This window comes from Tamandua tetradactyla, chromosome 4, assembly GCF_023851605.1.
Source record: "Tamandua tetradactyla isolate mTamTet1 chromosome 4, mTamTet1.pri, whole genome shotgun sequence".
Lineage (NCBI taxonomy): Eukaryota > Metazoa > Chordata > Mammalia > Pilosa > Myrmecophagidae > Tamandua > Tamandua tetradactyla.
In genome coordinates, this window is record NC_135330.1 from 143,812,378 (window position 1) to 143,834,821 (window position 22,444).

A 22,444-nucleotide genomic window follows, 5' to 3' on the forward strand; every position below is an offset into this window, starting at 1 on the left:
TTAAGAAACACTAAAGGAAGTACCTAATACTTAAAGGAAATGACATCATGTGATAGCTCAAATTTATGAGTATGGAAAGCTTCAGAAATGCTAAACAGGCAAATATAAAAGATTCAATCATAATTTTAATTTTTCTTAATTTATTTAAAAGATATGATTTTTTAAAGTAAAAATTATAACACTGTAAATTGTGTAGTCTGCTTGTAATATATATTGAAATATGTATGTGTACATAATAATATAATATATATTATTAAACAATAATAACTATACTGGTCCAAACTCCTCTCTCTCTCTCTCTCTCTCTCTCTCTCTCTCTCTATATATATATATATATATATATATATATATATATATATATATATTTTTTTTTTTTTTTTTTTTTTTTTGCATGGGCAGGCACCAGGAATCGAACCTGGGTCTCCGGCATGGCAGGCGAGAACTCTGCCTGCTGAGCCACCATGGCCCACCCCAAAATGTCTATATTTTACCAAAGAATAATGTCAGTATTAACCTGTAGACTATTAAATATATATGTTGTAATACTTAGGGCAATCACTAAAAATATGCAAGGAAACATAGCTAAAAGGACAATAGAGAATTAAAATGGTGTACTTAAAAATATTTGTTTAATGAAAAAGAAATCAACAAAGGAGGAATAGTAGAACAAAAAGAGATAAATAGAAAGTAAATAGCAAAATAACAGATCTAAATTCAACCATATCATTAATTACATTATATGTGAATGGACTAAAAACTCCAAACAAAAGGAATACATTGCCAAACCGAATTAAAAAAGCAATATCCACCTCTAGGGGTGTCTATAAGAGACACCCTTTCAATTCAAAGATACAAATAGGCCAAAAGTAAAAGGTGGCAAAGTAAGCATAAGAGAGCTGGAGTGGCTGTATTAATATAAGACAAAAGAAACTTAATGACAGGAATCTTAGACAAAAAAGGACAGATCATATAATTAAAGAATCTATACAGCAATAAGATATAACAACTATAAATATATATGCATCTAATAAAAGCTTAAAATGTATGAAGCAAAAACTGACAAAATAGAAAAATAAATAAATAAGCAATTAGTTATAGATTAATACTTCTCTCTCAGTAAATAATAATTTTAAAAACAGAAAATCAATGAAGATATAGAAGATTTTAGTAACACTATCAACTATTTACCTAATTGCCATCTATAGAATACTCCAACTCCTTTGGAGAGAAAACACAGATTAGTAATATCAGATACAAAAGAAGGAACGTAATAGCAGATCCTACAGACAGTAAAAGTATAATGTTCCACTTTTTCAGAAAATAGACATTCCAACTCAATATTATCCTGTTTATCAAAGCCAAAGACACCAAAGAAATGTAAGAGTATAGACCAATATCCCTCATGAAAATAAATGCAAAATCTTTAACAAATTGAATCATTTTACATGAAAGGATGATATATCACAACCAAGTGGGATTTTCAGCAACAACAATGTAAATTTAGCATCCAAAAATCAATTAATGGACTATAGCAAAGCATGCTGGAAAAATATGTAATATTATAAGGAACTGAATTAGGGATGAAGAAGGATTTCTTAAGGAAGTTTGGAAAAGATAAATTTGAATTAAGTAAGTGAAAAGAAAGTTGGGGTCAAAGTATCCCAGTCAATATCTGATAGGGCCTGAACCAGAAAGAGTTGCTATGGGGAACTGAAGCTCAGTATAGCTGGGGCTGTGAGTAACAGGAGGCAGTGCTGGGTAAGGATTGATACCAGGAGGGGGAAAATCCCACAAAGCCTTGCTGGCCCCATGAAAGTTTTTGAATTTTTTTCCTGAAGACATTAGGAAACAATTAAAGGGCTTATAAAAAAGGAATGCTGATATCTTATTTATGTTAAAATATAAATAGTGAGAATGCACTATGCTATAGTGTGAAGAATAGAATTTTGAAGACATAAAAGTAGAAGCACAGAGACCTGTTAGGATGCAATTACATCCTATTTGAGAGATGATAATGGCTAGGATAATTTATTTGTGTATAGATGTGATATGTATAACTCATTTTATAAAGCCAATATTATCCTAACACTAAAGTCAAAGACATCAAGGGAATATAAAACTGAAGACCCCTAGAATGAGCTGAGACTTAGCATCAAGGGATTGAGAAAACCTTCTCGACCAAAAGGGGGAAGAGTGAAATGAGACAAAGTGTCAATGGCTGAGAGATTCCAAACAGAGTCGAGAGGTTATCCTGGAGGTTATTCTTATGCATCAAGTAAATATCATCTTGTTATTCAAGATGTAATGGAGAGACTGGAGGGAACTGCCTAAAAATGTAGAGCTGTGTTCCAGTAGCCATGTTTCTTGAGGATGATTGAATAATGATATAGCTGTCACAATGTGACTGTGTGATTGTGAAAACCTTGTGTCTGATACTACTTTTATCTACCTTGTCAAGAAACAAGTAGAACATGTGGAATAAAAATAAATAGTAGGGGGAACAAATGTTAAAAAAAAAAAAAAAAAACTGAAGACCAATGACTCTCATGAAAATAGACACAAAACCTTTAATAAATTATTAACAAATTGAGTCCAATTACACATGAAATGATGATCCACCACAACCAAGTGGAATTTTCACCAGCTATGAAGGGTGATTTAACATCTGAAAATCATTAATGGAAAACACCATATTAGCAGAATAAAAGTAAAAACTTGTATGATCAGCTCAATAGACACATAAAAATAGACATTTGTAATAAATTATGAAACTTCTAGAAGAAATCATAAGAAATACATATATTTTACTTTGAGATAGGTGAGTACTTTTGGATAAAACACATGAGACATAAAAGAAAAAAGTTATAAACTGGACTCAGAACTTATGATCACTGAATACTATTAAGAAAATAATGAAGACACAGATTGGTAGAAAGCCATTTACAAAGCATATATTACATGAATTCCAAAAACATGTTAAAAGATGCTTAGCATCATTGGTCATTAAGGAAATGCAAATTAAAACCATGATAAGATACCATTATACATACTAGAACAGACAAAATTACAAAGACTGAAAATGCAAAACACTGGCAAGGATATGGTGCAACAGAAATTCTCCTAAATTACCATGTATAACCACTTTGGAAATAAATGTAGCAGTTTCTTCAAAAGTAAGACATAAACCTACCATATGACAGCAGTTCCACTCATAGATATCTACCTTAGAAAAATGAAAATATTTATCCACACAAAGACTTTGTATATGAATATTCATGGAAGCATTATTCACAATAGCTAAATATTTGAATCACTCCAAATGTTCTTAAGCTGATGAATGGATAAATAAAATGTGAAAGTCATACAATGGAATACTAATCAGCAGTGAGAAGAACAAAGTACAGATACATTCAGTGTGATTGACTCTTGAAAGTGTTATGGTAACTGAAAGAAACCAGACCCCAAAAAGGTTCATACTGTATGCTTCCACTCATATGACATTCTAGAAAAGATACAACTGTTAGCAAAAGAAAGTAGACCAGAGGTTCCAGAGTTTGTGGGTGACTATGGAGTTTGACTGCAAAAGGGAATGGGACCATTTTCAGGAGATGATGAATGTCTAAAGTGTATCTGTAGTGTTGGCTGCCTGATTTTATACATTTATCAAAACTCATTGAACTTTATTCTCAAAATGGGTGTGTTGTACAATATGTGACTTGTACCTCAGTAAAATTTTAAATAAAATCATATTATACTAAAAAAATACTTCAGCTTTAAGCTAGCTTCTCCCCCCCCCAAAAAAAACAAGTAAATTTTGCATGTTATGTTGCTCATGAAGAAATTATAATTTTGATGAAGGATATCAAGTAACCTTCATATTATTTAGAAACTTGTCACAGACTCAAAAGTAGCATGAAATAATAAATATTTTATTGAATTTGGAAATGTAATATTTGTTTCCCAATTTTGCTTAAAAACCATCTTCAGACATGGCAAAAATATAAGCATGACTTACATGGAGAAAATTGAAAGGGGTGACAAGTCCTATAGCAACCATTAAATGAAATTAGATACAAGATAAAAACAGTGGGTCTGGGAGTATTTATATTACAAGAAAGTTTTAGCTCCTCCGTAAAAGAATGAAGAAACCAGGGAAAAAATGCTGATGTCCAGAAAGCCAGAAAATGGACCACTAGAATTTTAATTACCCTGAAATCGACTTCAATACTGTTTTCCTAAGTGATGGTGAAAGAATGCGCACTTGAAAGAGTATATGGACAGGACAGTTAAACAGTGGGAGAATTATAAATTTGACACACAGGAAATGACTCCAGGATATTAGAAATGGAAATATGCAAGGGAAAGAAGCTCTGGTATTCCAAGCCACAAAGACCAGATATTATCCTAGAATAGTTTATTATTAGTTTCCTGTTTCAAATTCTATTTTCAAATCTCATTATCAAAAATATTCTACAGTACATCCACTTTCTGTTGTTCAGAATTTCATTATGGTAATTATCTTATTCCCAGTAAACACATTCTGGAGAGCAAAGGCCTCTCTAGTTCAATCAGGGGTTATTGTGAATTAAGAAGTAGATAGAAATCTTCAAAATCAGCTACCCCTTTTCAATGAGCTATTAAGTATGCAATTAAACCTTTCTTTTTTTTTATTTTTTTAATTTTATTTTTTTATTAACGGAAAGAAAAAAAAAAAGAAATTAACACAACATTTAGAAATCATACCGTTCTACATATGCACTCAGTAATTCTTAACATCATCACATAGATGCATGATCATTGTTTCTTAGTACATTTGCATCGGTTTAGAGGAACTAGCAACACAACAGAAAAAGATATAAAATGTTAATATAAAGAAAAGAAATAAAAGTAGTAATAATAGTAAAAAACAATAACAACAAACAAACCAACAAGCAAACAAAAACAAAAAAAACCCTATAGCTCAGATGCAGCTTCATTCAGTGTTTTAACATGATTACTTTACAATTAGGTATTGTTGTGCTGTCCATTTTTGAGTTTTTGTATCTAGTCCTGTTGCACAGTCTGTATCCCTTCAGCTTCAATTACCCATTGTCTTACCCTGTTTCTAACTCCTGCTGAACTCTGTTACCAATAACATATTTCAAGTTTATTCTCGAATGTCCGTTCACATCAGTGGGACCATACAATATTTGTCCTTTAGTTTTTGGCTGGATTCACTCAGCATAATATTCTCTAGGTCCATCCATGTTATTACATGGTTCATAAGTTTATCTTGTCTTAAAGCTGCATAATATTCCATCGTATGTATATACCACAGTTTGTTTAGCCACTCTTCTGTTGATGGACATTTTGGCTGTTTCCATCTCTTTGCAATTGTAAATAACGCTGCTATAAACATTGGTGTGCAAATGTCCATTTGTGTCTTTGCCCTTAAGTCCTTTGAGTAGATACCTAGCAATGGTATTGCTGGGTCGTATGGCAATTCTATATTCAGCTTTTTGAGGAACCGCCAAACTGCCTTCCACAGTGGTTGCACCATTTGACATTCCCACCAACAGTGGATAAGTGTGCCTCTTTCTCCGCATCCTCTCCAGCACTTGTCATTTTCTGTTTTGTTGATAATGGCCATTCTGGTGGGTGTGAGATGATATCTCATTGTGGTTTTGATTTGCATTTCTCTAATGGCCAGGGACATTGAGCATCTCTTCATGTGCCTCTTGGCCATCCGTATTTCTTCTTCTGGTAGGTGTCTGTTCAAGTCTTTTTCCCATTTTGTAATTGGGTTGGCTGTCTTTTTGTTGTTGAGTTGAACAATCTCTTTATAAATTCTGGACACTAGACCTTTATTGATATGTCGTTTCCAAATATTGTCTCCTATTGTGTATGCTGTCTTTCTACTTTCTTGATGAAGTTCTTTGATGCACAAAAGTGTTTAATTTTGAGGAGCTCCCATTTATTTATTTCTTTCTTCAGTGCTCTTGCTTTAGGTTTAAGGTCCATAAAACCGCCTCCAGTTGTAAGATTGGTAAGATATCTCCCTACATTTTCCTCTAACTGTTTTATGGTCTTAGACCTAATGTTTAGATCTTTGATCCATTTTGAGTTAACTTTTGTGTAGGGTGTGAGATATGGGTCTTCTTTCATTCTTTTGCATATGGATATCCAGTTCTCTAGGCACCATTTATTGAAGAGACTGCTCTGTCCCAGGTGAGTTGGCTTGACTGCCTTATCAAAGATCAAATGTCCATAGATGAGAGGGTCTATATCTGAGCACTCTATTCGATTCCATTGGTTGATATATCTATCTTTATGCCAATACCATGCTGTTTTGACCACTGTGGCTTCATAATGTGCCTTAAAGTCCGGCATCGCTAGACCTCCAGCTTCGTTTTTTTTCCTCAAGATGTTTTTAGCAATTCGGGGAAACCTGCCCTTCCAGATAAATTTGCTTATTGTTTTTTCTAATTCTGAAAAATAAGTTGTTGGGATTTTGATTGGTATTGCATTGAATCTGTAGATGAGTTTAGGTAGGATTGACATCTTAATTATATTTAGTCTTCCAGTCCATGAACACGGTATGCCTTCCATCTATTTAGGTCTTCTGTGATTTCTTTTAGCAGTTTTTTGTAGTTTTCTTTATATAGGTTTTTTGTCTCTTTAGTTAAATTTATTCCTAGGTATTTTATTCTTTTAGTTGCGATTGTAAATGGGATTCGTTTCTTGATTTCCGCCTCAGCTTGTTCATTACTAGTGTATAGAAAAGCTACAGATTTTTGAATGTTGATCTTGTAGCCTGCTACTTTGCTGTACTCATTTATTAGCTCTAGTAATTTTGTTGTGGATTTTTCTGGGTTTTCTACATATAGTATCATATCGTCTGCAAACAGTGATAGTTTTACTTCTTCCTTTCCAATTTTGATGCCTTGTATTTCTTTTTCTTGCCTAATTGCTCTGGCTAGAACTTCCAACACAATGTTGAATAATAGTGGTGATAGTGGACATCCTTGTCTTGTTCCTGATCTTAGGGGGAAAGTTTTCAATTTTTCCCCATTGAGGATGATATTAGCTGTGGGTTTTTCATATATTCCCTCTATCATTTTAAGGAAGTTCCCTTGTATTCCTATCTTTTGAAGTGTTTTCAGCAGGAAAGGATGTTGAATCTTGTCAAATGCCTTCTCTGCATCAATTGAGATGATCATGTGATTTTTCTGCTTTGATTTGTTGATATGGTGTATTACATTAATTGATTTTCTTATGTTGAACCATCCTTGCATACCTGGGATGAATCCTACTTGGTCATGATGTATAATTCTTTTAATGTGTTGTTGGATACGATTTGCTAGAATTTTATTGAGGATTTTTGCATCTGTATTCATTAGAGAGATTGGTCTGTAGTTTTCTTTTTTTGTAATATCTTTGCCTGGTTTTGGTATGAGGGTGATGTTTAAACCTTTCTTAATCACAAAGTCTTTCTGAGTATATTTTATGTGTTAGAAGATTGGGTGGTCTTTCCTGAGCAGATGACCGGGTTGGTGGAAGTCTGTAGTTAGGAGTCGATTGTTGTCTAGTACTATTGCTGCTCAGAAATTCCTCTTCTCTTATCCCTCTGTCCCCTTTCTCCCATTCCATTCTGTAACCTTTTCTAGAAGTCTCTGCTTCCAAAATTCAGGCACTGTAGAGAAGCAGCTCTTCTGATCGTCATTTGTAATTTAATTTCTCACATTTCATATTAACTTTTGCAAGCCAGCTTTCACTAGATGTAAAAGAAAGTCAGAGAGAAAGACTTGCTATAGTGGAAAGAGCCAGCCTTGGGCTTGGAGCTATAAGTTTGGTTCATGTTCCGCTGACTTCCAGACGTCATATATAGAAATACATATCCCATGAATTTCCACAGCACCCTGCACATACAATAAATACAGCACTGGTCACTGTAGTTTAATCACCTATTTATATGTCCTCCTTCCACCCCAAAATGTTAAGCTCTTTGCAGGTCAATGACTGCATTTGTTGTAATTGTACTTCCCATCCAGAAGAATGTCTGGCATCACTGATGGAATATAAGACAGTGAATAAGTCATTTACTCTCTCTGAGTTTTGTGTTCCTATCTGGAAATTAAAAAAGAAGGCAGTTTTTTATTTTTTCAGATTTTTGTGAGGTTTAAATAACACATACAAATGCAATGAGAAAATTAATGATAAGGTTGTATCTTAGGTTCCTGGCTGCTATGACAAATACCACAAAATGGGTTGGCTTAAAAAGAGGAATTTACTGGCTCACAGTTTCAGAGACCAAAAAGCTTGCTTCCTCCTGGGAACAGTAGCTTCCAGGTGGCTGGCAGTCCTTGAGGCTCCTAGACATTCCCATCACACGGCAATGTCCTCTCCTTTCTCTTCCAGATTCCCACTGACTTCTGGTATCTGGCTTTTCCTGCAGCATTCTCTCACCATTTCTGAATTTCTGCTTATAAAGGACACCAGTTATCCAGTTTAAGACCCAAACTCATTCAGTTGGATCACATTGTAAGTAAAAATAATATCTTTAAAAGATCTTATTTACAATCGTGTTTTAGTTTCCTTGGCTGCTCAAGCTAATACCATCCAATAGGGTTGGCTTAAAAAATGGGAACTTATTAACTCACAGTTTTGAGGCTAATAGAAGTCCAAATCGAGGTATCGTCAAGATGATGCTTTCTACCCAAAGACTGGTGTTCTGAGGCTGACTGCCTGTGATCCTTGGTCCTTACATCCTCTGTCTCACAGCAGTGTACATGGTGGCCTCTTCTGGCTTCTTATTTCTCTTCTGGGCTCTACTGAACTTCAGCTTCTTACTTCCAGTGGCTTTTTTTTTTCTTGTCTGAACTTCATTCTGTTTATAAAGGATTCCAGTAACAGGATTAAGACCCATCCCAAGAGAATTGGGTGCACCTTAATTGCAGTAACCTCATCAAAAAGTCCTGCTTACAATGGGCTCACACCCAAAAGGAACTGTTTTTCTGTGGGTTCGTTCCTAACTCATAGGAAAGGGCTAAGTTTAAGCAATGCTTTCCTGTGGGTTCATGTCCACAGGGATGCAGATTAATATATATATTTTTCTTTTTCCTAGGGTACATAGTCAACCTACCACAGTGGAAAGCTACACAATATCTCTTACTTACAGTCACCAACAAAAAACAAAAACCTTGCTGCATAACACAACAGTTCACGATATAACAAATATCCCTATAATGAAAATCTAGGTCAAGAAAATAATTTCAAGCTCTAATTGATAGTCTAACAATATGTTAAGTAGATAAATCTAGAAAAAAATCTAGATGATATTTTCAAATTTGTAATAGTAACTTGTCTGTCAGCCAGATATACAAAGGGAAGAGGGCATTTATTTGTTGTCTACATCCTTCCACAACTTGGGGATAAAAATATAAACTATGTATCCCCAAGAAAACTCACTTTATTCTAATGACGAGAATTGAAGAGTTAGATATCTTAAAGGAAGTTGTATAACAATAGAATTATCAATTCATTCATCCATCATCCCTTCCAGTCCGCACATTCTTCCAATAGCATTTAATATTCATGCAACAAATAATGTATTCTACCAATATTTCTTGAGTATATACTAGATGACAAGGTCACAGAGAAAAAATAGTATGTAAGAGATACTCTGTGATTAAGGGAACTCAAAAGTAAGAGGGGGGAAAACATTCTTGAATTTGTGTGTGCAGGAACCATATTATTTATCTCAGAATTTAGTAATGTGCTACAAATACTATGTAGATAATTTTCAATGTTTGTTATAGTGCATTATATGCAAGTAAAGAGTTTTACTCTGATCAGATCACAAAAATATTCTTAACATGGACCATCAATGTCATGTAAAAAGTTGTTTTCTTGTTGTAATATTTCCCAGGGAAAAGCATATCCCTTAAAGAGGATCTGTTCACTAAATCATTAGCCAATTATGCATAAAATAGTGGGATACATTTTTTTAAATGACCCAAAGATGAAAACACATATTAAATTTTATTGTCAAATATGAAATATTTCAGTAATTAGTGATTCTAAATGGAAAATATGATTTCTTTAGGTTACAGGCAATAACCAAGTCTTATTTGACTGGCGCTTAGCATCTAGCACAGTGCAAGACACACAGCATACTGAATGGATGAATGAATAAATGAGGAATACTGGAACAATAGCAGCCAGGATTTATTAATGAAAACCAAACCAAGTGGAAAAGAAACTGATATAAGTCTAATTAATTTTCCCTTGTCATGGAGTCCATTGCTTCTATTCATCTATGAAAGTAAAGTAGATATAAATTGGAATTTGGAGCTCACATCCAGAATTTTCCAGCTGGATAAGTAAACATTTACAATTCCATTCATAAAATAGGGATAAAAATTTGGTAATGTATAAAAACATTCACAAACCTTACCCACAGCTACTGTTCCATACATTTGAATTGGTATTTTAGAAACAAATCCGAATTCTTAGAGACCAAAGCCCTGATATTGTATCATAACAATAACACACTAAGATTTGCTCCTAAGTCATTCATCCAGAGGTGTTTTTTTTAATACCACTAATAGCACTGTAAATGACACATGTGAAACATGTAGTTGAAGAAGAAAGTGTTCTATTTCCTTCTCCCAAATCAGTCAAATGCTTCTAAGACTTCATGATGGTAACAGGAGTTATCTATATGATATGATATGAAAGACATATAAAGTTATTCCTGGCTCAAATACTTTCTTCACCAGTTCTGGGACCCAGAAATGTCACCAGTGCAATCACTTGTTTGGATCAAAACATTGCTATCAAAGGTCATTGTTAGGCAATCTCAGACTTCCAGTGTAAATAGCTCTGAGTTCCTGTCTTACCTCACCCTTCTGCTCAAAACAAATGAGGAACACAGACAGAATATCAACATATAAAACCACTAAGATAAAATTAGGCTCAAAAAAAGTTTAATATCTCAATGGATCAGATACAAAACAAAAATAGTGGGTCTCAAGTCCAGGCTTCATGGACTTGTTGGCAGTAAGTAGGCTGTAGTAATAGGGAGCTGAGTTTCTAGGGGGTATTGGGGACTAAAAGAGTTCCAAATAAGACAGAGGTCAAAAGTCATGCTCATTGCTTGAAACCAGAGCTTAAGTAAGACTCTCCTGCTCATGAAAGGAGACTGAAAATTTGTCGGTGTGGGGCAATGACATTATTGGAAGCTCTGAGCCTCACAATTAGAAACTGAGAGAAGTCAGCTGCTGGCTCTGTGACTGAATTCATAATATTCAAAATATCATTGTGGACAAACACGTTGTTAAACTCGACTGGTCATGGATTAGGAGCCCTGAGGGCAGACTTGCAGGCAACAGAAAATGTGCTAAATATAAATAGAAAGACAGTGGGGAAAAATAGAATCTAACATCACACCATATACAGAAATAAATTTCAGGAGGATCAAAGATGAAAATTCAAAGAAAATTTAAAGCTTTAAGAACATATATAGAAGAATATCTCTATGACTTTGGGGTAAGGTTGGACAAAAATAACTGAAAGAGTCTGTTATTTATTTTAGAAGTGAAGTTAACAGATCTTGAAAATGTGCTGGGGAATAAAAAGGGCCGTCAAGATATCGCCAACATTTTGGGTCTAAGCAACAGAAAAATAATACTGTACTGAGAACAAGTGGCCAGGAGGAGAGAAAGAATCCAGGATTTTGTCCTATAGGCCAGTGTTTCAAGAAGGAAAATGAACTAATTATATTGAAGTTTTAGAGGCATCAAGCAAGATAAGGGCTCAGCAATGGTACAGATTTGGTGATGTGGAGGCTGTGACAAGAGAAGTTTCAGTGGAGTAAAGGAGATACAAACCTGGCTGGAAGAGATAGAGTAAAGAAAGTGAGGAAGCAGAGTTGTTGAGTCTAGATAGTTACTTCTAGAAGTATTTCTTAAAAGGAGGTTAGAGATATGAGTCAATAGTTAAAAAGGAAGAATTTTTTCAAAGATGGGAATTTTGTGGCATTTTCATGCTAATAGAAATATTTCATTAGCGAGGAAGAAGTTAATGATACAAGAGAGATATACAGTAAGTTACTCGAACCAAGTAAGTGAAGAGGGAATATGATCCAGTGCATAAGAGGGGTGTTTGGCTTTACATAGTAGCAGAGCAGGGATTCTTTGTAGCATATAGGTTTCATATCTATATTTCAATTTTGTATAGAGCTGCTCTTTATTTTATTTTATTTTAGTTTAATTTCAGGATGTCAAAATGCCTAGTTGGGTCTTATAGTGTGTGTATCTATATAAGGTACCCCACATGTTTGGATGTTTAGAACTCCGTCTCAGTCTCTGTCTTTCTGTCTCTGTCTCTCTTCCTTTCTCTCTCTCTCTCTCTCTCTCTCTCTCTCTCTCTCTCTCTCTCTCTCTCTCTCTCTCTCACGCACACACACACACACACACAGTCACATACACAGTCAGTGTCTGGCTCACAGTCTTAATACTTTACATCAACCAACCTTCCAGAAAAAAAGTCCTTCAATTTATTTATACAAAAATATAAACCAGTCACAAACAGCTCAGAATCTCTAGACATAGCTATCTGAGCTGAATTAAAATTTGATGCAATGTCTAGAGGTTTAAGAGGAGATTGGAGAAAAATGTTAATGAACACATGGAACTGAGTTTGGGGTCAACATTGACCTGAGAAATACTTTGATTTAATATTTTGAAAAATCTTGAATTTTTCAAATGTGAATTCCATGAGAAGCTTCTAAATTAAGTTGATTTAAAAGGTTATATCTCAGTTTCCAATTCCATTATTTCTCCTTCCATTCTTTGTGTGAATTATCCATATATAAAATACATAAATGCAGTTTGGAATAAATTAAACATTTTCATGTTGTATTAGAATGGCATGGTACTACTTTCACGTTCACTTATAATACCAAATGTTTTTTACAGTTTGTTTTCACGTGATTGGAAAATTGCTGAATGGTATAAAACTACCTTACACAAAATTCTGAAGAAGAAAGTTAAGTTTAAGTATTAATTTATGCTGCGTTGCTTTGAGATCTTAGATGATCTGAGATTTTATTTGAAAGTTAAAAGCTGAACAGTTGCCAGAAATGATACACAATTTAATACTTGTCACTTGCTTTTTTCTGAATTATTAATACTTCAGTTAAGCAGCTTCAAAAGCCAGGAACTAACAAAGGTGTGGTGATTTCAAATGCTCTTATTATATTTTCACTTTCTTGTGCAATTAAGCAGAACTGAATAGTACATCATTTGTAAGACAAGTGGGTTGTCAGATGCCACTTTGTTAAGAGTTTCACATTGTGCGCATTTCTCTGCAGTTTTGCCCAAGCACCAAACCAAGAATCCATCCACGGATTTAGAATTAAGCAAGGTGTGCAGACTTGTTCATGAGAACTATAGTCTCTAATATGACCGCTTGACCTAGAACCTAATATGACCTGTACCTAGGACAGATCTGAGGAATACTTTTTTGTCTAAATATTGTCATAATACAGTGCTTTGAAAAGTCTGCTAGCTAGCAGTGAGTTACAGGCAGTATTCTTGGCCCTAATTTAGTTGTCAAATTAGTATAAATGAGCCCAGTGAATAAACATTACTTAGTTGGCTGTTCAAGTAGGGTTTTTGTTTTCACTGAGCAGAAAGAAATAGATGATGCCATATACAAATATTGAATTTGACTTATTATTTTAGGAAATATGTTTTGATCAATTAATGGCTGACTATTTTTTACTATCCTTTAAAAAAAAAAAGACACTTCCTTATCCATGGACACCTAAACCACAATTTTGTTTTCACTCCATTTTCCATAGACCAATGTCTTCAGATTAAACAGAAGAGAAGGTAATATTTTAAATATTAATGACTCCATGCAGTGTCTGAGCAGAACAAATAACTGACAGGCAATTTCCAACTTTTACACATTGTTCATTAAAAGGCTTACAAACAGCAGCTCAGCAGGGACTGCCTCTCTGTGATAGTTTTTCTTTTTTTACATTTTCTTTATGCTTATATTTAGACTACATAACTAAAGAGTACAATGCTTGCTTTTGCTTTGTTCACTCAAAAAATATCAGAGACCTTATATGCAAAAGCTCCTACTCCCACAAATATAGGTGGATGACAGATACTATGCTTCCTTCAAAGAGATGACAAATGTGAAAAGAAATAGGGACAAAGAAGATGGCAAGGCTGGGAGATTAAATTAGATTCTATCCAGTGCATCAATAGTACCTAAAGTTATTTCCACATATATTCACACCAAATCACATCTCTCAAAAGCCTAGTCAGCCCTGGGTGACATTATTAACCATGGAATTGCTAAGCTATATTGAACCCATCTGTGAGAAGGAACAGAGCTGGAATTAGACAATGGTATATTTATAGATGAAGTTTTAAAGGGTTTGGTCTAAATGTTGATTTTTCCTAAGAGTAGAAATTTGTATTCAAGGGACAGATCTGCAGTAAAACTAGCAAGCACAAAATATCTGTGCCTTCAGAAAAGTTAGGGTAAGGAGACTTCTAATGAAGAGACAAGGTTTTTATTGTGGGGTCTATACCTGGAAGGAGACTGTGAAAGCCTCCACATGTTCTATCTTTAAAACTATTAATATAACCTAACTTAACTTAAGTTGAGTGCTACATTTCTAAATGCTCCAGCCTCAAGACAATTACTCCAAAATTTAGGAGCACTTAATGGCTCTTTGTCCTGCTGGTTGGTGAGGACAGGATGCAGAAACGTCCTTTGAGGTATTTTAGGTCATTGAATGTTAGGTATATAGAGTTTAAAAAAGAAGCCTAATCATCTTGGTCAGTTTAACATAAAGACAGCAGTGGTACCACCTACAAGGGCAGGAGGGGAAGGGGAGTTGACCACCAGAAGGTTTGTCATTCCTCTGCATAGTGGTTCCTCAAATACAATAGGCACTTGAAATTTGATGAATTGTATTAAATGAAAATGCTTAACAAGAATTCCCCTTATCAACAAATTAAACATTTATCCTTATGTATGGAATTTTCTGACTATCACAGTGATCCATTATTGGAAGGAGCCAGGAAGGGGTGAAATGTAGACTTCTTCCCTAGAGATTTCTAAGAAAGAAGCCTCTGATCTAGTTAAGTTTGTGATTTCTCAGCCTAAAGGCAGAAGATTGGACCAAATTGTTTTCCAAAGACTTTCCCCTTCTATTATTTATGTAATTTAAAATTCATTTAAAGAGGTCTGTTTTGAGTAAGATGGAGGGAAGCACACTATGCGACTGGAAAGAATCAATAGGGCAGCTATTTGAGAACTCTGAAAAGAAAGAATAGCAGCTGGATTGGGGAAAAAGAAAGTTCAATATACTATCAAAACTTATTTTCCCTCTGATAGCCCAGTCAGGATTCAGTATAGTCAAGGACCCTGAAGTGGGCACTTACCAAGTCTCCTACCATTCTGAAGGAATGGGGAGAAAGTCCACTATCATTTTTTTTTCTTTGTAGATATAGGTGCCCAAGGGCTTTTGCAGATGTCCTTTAAGCACTATGATTCAACTGCTGTAGATAGTGGGATGAGCCCTGGCTTTGGAAACCAGGCAGATTTAGTTTCAAATGGCGGCTGTACCACTCAGAAGTTCTGTAACCTTGAAAATTATTTTAACTTTCTGAGATTACTTTTCCTCATCAGCACAATGATAAGACCCTATATTATAGGATTGGTATGCACAGCACACCTCTGGGGTTGCTAAAAGTTTTTCCTCTAGGAAAATGTAATGTTTCCAAATTAGCATATTAGATGGAATGCACCTTCTTTTACAATGTGCTGATTTAAGGTTTCAATTATGCAGTTATATAGTCACATTTCATGGGCTAAGTTTTCAGCAAAATGTACAGATGTAATTCTCATTCATGTTATTCTAAGGTTAATTTTCTAGTTTCCTCTCCTGTGCTCAACAAAATAAGGTCAAAGACACAAATTCCTTTGATTAAAATCTTTACTTGTCCTTGGCATTCAGATTGGCCTAGACATTTTGGTTGCTTCAAAATTGCTCAAATAAAGTAGATTAATATCCTAGGTAACTTGTTAATTTCCTTTTCAAAAAAAGTACTAAAATTTTCCTTCATAATGTTTCAAGAGAATTACTGCCCCAATTGGCACTTCAGTGGGAGAGATTAGAAAGATTCTTAATATCCCTTCCTGCTCTAGCATTCTATATTCTATGATTTGTGAGATTTTTAGAATAGGAAATACACAAAAAGTTCTTCCCTAGTGAACCCTAACTAAATAAATAATCCCTGTTTCAAAAATAACTCAAAGTCATGTGTGTACAGGGATGAAGCAAATTCTCTCATAATATAATTGTGACCTTCTTGAGAACAAGAATCACATCTCCCATTTTTTTTTCTACTTCCCATAGCCTATTCAAGCACCACTGGGCTCTCAGATATCCACAACAGTTTCAATTCCCAGGTGGCCAAAACCTGGATAGTGTTCAAGTTCGGTGGGCATAGGGTAAAAACTAAAATGGTAGATCTGTGTATTTTAGGGTTGTTTTCTTGATAAAGTAAAATAATATGTCATAAAATGCCCTCTGTACAAAAGTTTATTTTCTTCTCTGACTTGTTCAGGAGAAGAAAGGTGGACCCATGAATAAAGTATCATTCAATTATACAAAAGGTTTTTTGATCAGTTGATGCATAATAACGTGCACTGCCGGACCACAAGTGATTATCTCAGTCATCTGCTTTCCTCTATTTTCCTTCTAACATTATTATTTTCTACCTTCCATTTCAGCCTATTATATCTTTTCATGATCTCAAAAGAGGATATAAGTTTCAGTGAACACCATTTAAAACCTAGCAATCACATCACCAAGAGAAGTATTCAGTGGGGAAAAAATACATACAGATTGAGCTAATTTTGTCACTATTCAAATGCATCCTTTAAAAAAAATCTACCTTTTCTACCTCACTAGTTTTGATTATTTTTCACTGTGTGTTTCGCTAAGAATGATCATGAAGCAATTGGCATGCTGAATAATCATAACTTTTATACAACATATAATCATGTTCCTAGATGATGAAATGAAGAGTGCACTCTTGTTAGCTTACATCTGTTGTTCATAGGCGTGCAGCTCAATGAACAAGATCAGCAATACTTGCCTTATTGAAGATTTACATTCAGATTTTATTATCATATATGCAAAGTTCTTAACAGAATTCCAGTCAACCCACTCCTCATAAATATAAACTTTTTTCTAACCAATTTTCTCAGGAAGTCATAGCCTGAAATTTCCAATATGGAGATGATCATTAAAAAAATTTCAGGTGCATAGAAAAACAGCATGATTAGAAAGCTTCTGTTTCATAATACCTATGAAGGAAAGTTTGACTTAACTCCAATGTTAGCTTTTTTGGGTATCCTGTGTGGTCACAGGTAACTGTTTATGAAAGTTGTTGAATCCAGTTTTGTTTTTTTTCTTTATCAGTTAACAAGGATATCTTCTAATGTTCCTCTAATTTTCTGATGTTCTAATGACTTTGGGCATTTTGTTTTTTAATCAGATCTATACTTTCACTCTTACAGACTGTTCAACAAATCAAGAAACTTACAAGGGACTTTGAAGGAGTCCTGGAGTCCTTAAAAACTCTGACAGGACTCAACTTCAGATCTTCAATCTTTTTGGTGTGCATATACGCAAGATCATTTGGCAACAATGTGGGGCATGTCAACAGTTTAAATTGTAGTGTCCTTTTAGAACAGAAGGCAAATGTCAACATTAAAAACCACCTAACACCTCATAGCTACATGTACCAGGGAAATTAAAAACAATTTTATTGTTTTACCTATTTTAGCAAATACTTGATCTTTCTAAGATCAAGTACTAGTACTCTGGGAAATATATAACCTAATGATTTTAGCTCTTAAACTTGTACTATAGCTCAGATAACCTTTTTTTTTTTTTTTTTTTTTGCATGGGAAGGCACTGAGAATCGAACCCAGGTCTCCAGCGTGGTAGGCAGGAACTCTGCCACTGAGCCACCCCATTGCCCACCTGATAACTATTTTTAATATATGGCATGGATTACGAGAATGGTTGGAAGAAACAACCGATCATCTCTCCAGCCCACCATTAACATGCCCTATAGGGTTAAGGTCTCATCTTAATTGGCCAAAGGAACAAAATTTGGCAGAAGTGGAGTGGGCACAAAGGACATAAATAGAGTTCACCTCAGTGGTGGACCTTCCCCAGCTACTGGTTCTCCAATGGAGAGTAAGGCTACCAAGGATACTGTTTGCACAGACCAAATTATAAAATGAGGAAAATGTTACCCAAGCAAAGAAATTATGAAGATTAAATGAGTAAACCCAGAAACAAAAGAGTCAGCTGTCTCTCAGCCTCAGAAGCTCATTTCCTTGCATTTATCATCTATTTTCAAATGAACAAATATTTATTAAGAACATAGTAATTGTTCAGTGCTGGGACACCAGTAGTCATGACATATCTATGTACAAGAATTTGACAATCAAATAAGGCCATGTTTAATTATATAGCTGTAAACTATGAGAGGTAATAAGAAGGTAAAACATGCTAGAACAACATATATATATCAAGTAACTGAGATAGGGATGAAGAAGGATCTCTTAATGAAGTATGGAAAGGATAAGTTTGAGTTAAGTAAGCAAAAAAATTGGGGGTAAGAGTATTCTGGGCAGTATCTGTGAAGACCTAAAACAGAAAGAACTGCTGTAGGGAACTGAAGGCCAGGGTGGCTGGGCTGTGAGTACCAGAAGGCAGTGCTGGGTGAGGATGGACACCAGGAAGGGGCAAGTCCCATGAAGGATCTTGAATTTTTTCCTGAGGACACAAGGGAATGATTAAAAGGGCTTTAAGCAGGGAAATGGAAAGATCTTACTTATTAAAATAGAAATAGTAGAAGTGTACTGTGGCTACAGTGTGGAGAAGAGACTGTCAAGGACACAAAAATAGAAGCACAGAAGTCAGGAGGCTATTGTAATAACGAAGTTGAGAAATGATAATGGCTTAGATAATAAAGGAACTGGACAGATCTGAGATATATCATGAAAATAAAATTGATATAGTAATAGATTATATATTATATATTTTTATAAATTAATCTTAAAGCCCTATAATATGATTATGTTTTCTCTCATCTTAAAGATTTATTTGTATATAGAGATATTATATTTACATATATATCACTCATGTTATAAAACCAATATTATCCTGACACTAAAGCTAAAGACACCAAAGGAATACAAAACTACAGACCAATTTCCCTCATGAAAATAGACACAAAATCTTTAACAAATTATTAACAAATCACATCAAGTCACACATGAAAGGTTGATCCACCACAACCAAGTGAGATTTTCATCAGCAATGGAAGCTGATTTAACATCTGAAAATCAATTAGTGGAATACATCATATTAACAGAATAAAAATAAAAACCCATATGATCATCTCAATAGATGCATAAAAATAGACACACAAGAAAAAAAGATCTAAATGTAATAGCTAAAATGATGAAAGTTTAAGCATAGTGAATTAGAGCATCAGAACCCTTAGTGTGAATACTAGCTTTGCCTCTTATTAACGGTGTAACTTTGAGCAAGTTTCTAACCTAATATGGGACTCATCAAACACCATCCTGGGCCATTTCTAAAATTTCTGAGCGTCTATATATTAAAGAAACTGATGGAACACACAACACTGAGGCAAATCCTGCTCCTTAGATGTTGAATCTGGCTTCATTGACATACTGAATGGCAACAAATGCTATTCCTGAGAAATGTGAACATCAGCAGGTTACTCTGTTACCCATGGGTGAAATGGCACTTTAGAAGGGTCTTCTTGAGCTAATAAGTATGGAGGACAGCACTAATCAACTACTTCTTTCATAAGTAAAGATTGTTATAGTAGAGATTGCACACTTTGGTTATTTATAAGGTAACAGATGGAGTGGGGTGAATGTAGTTTAAGTAATATGTGCCATCTTATTCATTTTTTCAGTAGTCCAAGTAAACAGTCTTGGGGTCTAGTAGCATAATGGTCATTTGGAAAGAACACATCTGGAATAAATAAGCCAGAAGATACTCATTTCCAGCAATTGTTTAACAGAGTGCCTAGCAGAAAAAAAAAATCCATTTATCAGAACTTTCATGAGAACTCTCCTAACATTAAAATTCTGACTTAGTTTTTTTTAATATTAAGTCCTGTGTAGGTCAAGTAAAAATTATCTGAGGACCAGATCCAGCTCTTCATAGTCAGTTTGATTTCCACTGCTTCACCTGGCCCCTTTGAGATCAATGAACTAGGAATGAATGAACAAGATGTATCTTAAACTGTTGACAACAGAGTAATATGATGCTGCCTCACCTAGAGAGCTATAATACAGCCACATAAACTTAAGCAGAACATAAATGCAAGAAAGAAATGGAAATGTTAGACTGAAAGAGAGATAATTCCATCCCTTTCCTTTATAATCAATTATAAATTTCTGAAGATGATGGATTTCTGCCTTTTATACATACTCTGAACTTACCCAGCACAATTCAAGTATATCAGATTAAAAATCAATTAATTCAGAGTTTCTTTGATCTGTAGAATGAAAACTTTGTAAGAAATTGAACAAATTTTCTCATGCAAAAAAGCTCTCAACAACATTTCTTCTATTTAGTTTAGGCAACGAGAAAACTCTGTTAGACTAAAAATAATTATGAGTACTCATGGAACACTCAAGGGTTTAAAGTATAATCAACAACTTCTCTCTGTCCCAATTTTCTCTATGGTTTATAATAATGCAAGGTTTTTACCCTGAGAATGAAATTCATAGTATTTCACCTACATTAAGGAATAGAAGCCACTCTAAATATCATCAAAGGTGATAGTGCTGAAAGGTTTGAGGTCTATGTTGAGAGAGAGATATGGAAGGTACAGCCTCCAGTCCTGGGGGCTTTGAAGCACAAGAAAAGGAGAAGCATCAGGAGAAAAGACATGTCCTTTGCAGGAGTGTAGAAGCAAGATGATTGTAAATGGGAATGGAAAGCCTAAAAACAGATGCAAGGGAGAGGCCTAGAAGTGGCAACAGGTGTAATTTTCCTATATAGTGCATCCCCAGAATTCAGGAGTGAGATAAATGCCAGTGACCTGCAACACATATCAGATATAGTATATCTCAATATCCTGCTCTCCATTGGTCCCTTGCCTTATGAGGCTCAGGGAAAACATTCAGATATCACCATAAGATTTATTTTCTGTCTCAATAAAACATTATGGAGAGAACACAGGCACATAGTGGTGTGGTAGGAAGTTTTACAGATAATCCCCTCCAGTAGAAAAATGAATGAACTGGAAAGAGATTGGCATTAACTAGGTGGTAACTCTAGAACCAAATTGGACATTTTTTAAAAAGACGACAGGAGTGTGGGAAGAAGCAAGAAGCTGCCAAAAGTGAAGCTTTTGCAAGTAGAAGTGTGAGCCAGTAACCAGCCTGCGTTCCTCAGCCCCACGGCAGCAGCTATGAAAACAGTGGTGCTGTGGGAATGTGACTTAGATTCAAGAGCAGCTGCCTGGTACTAGAGAGCACAAAGGAACCTCATCTTCCACAGGTTGGGATGGAGGCTCTAGGTTGGTCTGGGGGAATCCCGGAGGAACCAGTGGCAGATGTTGACCTTAGTTTAGGCTCTGTGGGCAGCAATGGCTTCTGGCCTCCCACCAACAATTACCAGGAATTAAAGAGCCAGTGTACCTTTTTTTTTTTTTTTTTAAGTTTTTTAGTTTTGTTTTTCTTTTTTCTGTTTCTCGTGTTCTGGTGGATACCTTCAGGAATGGACTCTGGCATAGATTTCAGCCTCCACATCAACAGTGCTTGGCCTTAATAAAAAAGTTCCTAGCTTCCCACTTATCATTGGAAACTTGAAGAGACAATGCACCTTTTTTTCTTTCTTGTTTTACTTTTCGTGTTTTGGGGGGTGTTTTGCCTGTTTTTTCTTTTTTTCTGTTTTTTTTTTCTTGTTGTCTTGTTCTTGATCCTGTGGACAGAGAAGTAGGGAACTAGATTTCCAAAGGACCTCAACATAATAGTCAGAATATCTGGTTCTCAATAAAAAAATTACAAAACAAACAAGCAAGTTACAAAACACACCAAGTCACATGGAAAAAAATAGAATTTGATGGAAAATATTATGGAGGAAACTCTGTCTCTGGAATTACTAATCAAAAATCATAGAACTGCTCTCTAAAATAGGATCAGTAAATGAAAAGGAAAACATAGACAGAAAGAAGAAATCAGGAAAACAATATATGAACAAAATGAGAATTTTAATCATTAAATATAAATTATAAAGAGGAGCCAAATGGAAATTCTGGAGCTTAAAAGTTTAATAACTGAGGGCTTAGTAAGGTAC

The 22,444-nt window shown here is 34.8% G+C and overlaps 1 long non-coding RNA gene across 1 annotated transcript in view; it reads left to right on the forward strand.

Moving 5' to 3' along the window:
- Window positions 1-17,958, forward strand: part of LOC143681431 (uncharacterized) — a 215,269-nt gene extending 197,311 nt beyond the window's left edge. Inside the window, exons 4-5 of the long non-coding RNA XR_013174606.1 lie at window positions 8,398-8,520; window positions 17,599-17,958. This is a non-coding gene — a long non-coding RNA (uncharacterized LOC143681431). The remainder of the gene's footprint in view (window positions 1-8,397; window positions 8,521-17,598) is intronic.
- Window positions 17,959-22,444: the final 4,486 nt, after the last annotated feature.